Source organism: Amblyraja radiata, chromosome 14 (assembly GCF_010909765.2).
Source record: "Amblyraja radiata isolate CabotCenter1 chromosome 14, sAmbRad1.1.pri, whole genome shotgun sequence".
NCBI lineage: Eukaryota > Metazoa > Chordata > Chondrichthyes > Rajiformes > Rajidae > Amblyraja > Amblyraja radiata.
This window is the reverse complement of record NC_045969.1, coordinates 40,242,520-40,243,869: the sequence shown is the minus strand read 5'-3', so window position 1 is coordinate 40,243,869 and position 1,350 is coordinate 40,242,520. Positions and strand designations below refer to the sequence as shown.

Genomic DNA, 1,350 nt, shown 5'->3' with positions numbered 1-1,350 from the left:
AAGGACAGGTGTTGCATCTTCTACAATTGCATGGAAAAGTGCTTTGTAATGTGGATGAGAGGCAGATCAGGTAATGGGGATGAGAGGTGGACCAGAAGTTGGGTAAAGAGCAACTATTGCAAAATACCGATGACGGTGGGGAGGGGAATCTGTCTTTGGTGGTAGAATATTTTGGGAGTGGTACAAATTGCAAAGATTGATGTGTTCTATGGCCATATTAACCTAAAAACACATGATGTTGCCTGATCTCAGAAGCTAAGCAGGTTCAGGCCTGGTTTGTACTTGGATGGGAGACCGCCTGGGATTACCAGATGCCGTAGACAGTGGCACAACGGTAGAGTTGCTGCCTTATAGCGCCAGAGACCCAGGCTCGATCCTGACTATGGGTGTGGTCTGAACGGAGTTTGTACGTTCTCCCTGTGACTGTGTGGGTTTTCACTGGGTGATCCTCCAACATTCCAAAGTTGTTCAGGTTTGCAAGTTAATTGGCTTCGATAAAATTGTCCCTAGTGTGTAGGATAAGGCTAGTGTACGGGATGATCGCTGGTTGTCGTGGACTCGGTGGGATGAAGGGCCTGTTTCCACATTGTACCTCCAAGTCTAAAGAGTTGAATGCAGAGGCTAATAAGACTTACCAGTCACTCTTACCTGAGCTGTGGGAATGTATCTCTTTTGCACATGTTAACATAAGACCTGGAGCCATGAGGCTGAACAAATGTGATGTAGAACAACTTTTTCAACAACATCCCACTTCTGTCATTAAACATTCCACTTCTGTCATTAAAAATACATGCACAAGACAACTGATCTGTAAGTTCTTGGATTTACTCTTTTTTTAGGATATGGGACAATATTCCTTGTTTCCAGGTTTCTAGGTATAGTTCCTGCAATTTTTCCAAATATTAGCAGGAAACACATATATCCCGATTCGTCTTGAGGCAGCTACAAGGAATTGCTATTGTTAATATTGGCTAAATTAAAGACACCATAAAATGGAGGATTCCTGCACTTGTCAGAATTGCTTAACCTTTGACAGCTTAACTTTACAGGCTTTGATTGGTGCCAGCTAGTCTAGGCTCAGACTGATATGCAGGATGGTAAGGGGTCCAGGTGTTCTCCCTGTTTCTCTTAAATTGATAACATGTATAGCGGTTTTGCAAACTAACCTTAAATGCATCATTTCTATTGGATCGCTGCAAAACAAGCAATTATCACTGTGCACAAATTGTTTTATTTGCATACCAATATTCTTCCTCATTCATCAGAAACCGTATCCAGGAGATCTGCTTAGTATTTTATCTTTGGCGTGTAATAGCTCACATGCTAAATAGCTTGAATTTCTTTTTATAA

The 1,350-nt window shown here is 41.8% G+C and overlaps 1 pseudogene; it reads left to right on the top strand.

Moving 5' to 3' along the window:
* The first annotated feature begins 204 nt into the window (after positions 1–204).
* LOC116980932 lies at positions 205–323 on the top strand (annotated as a pseudogene).
* The last annotated feature ends 1,027 nt before the right edge of the window (positions 324–1,350 follow it).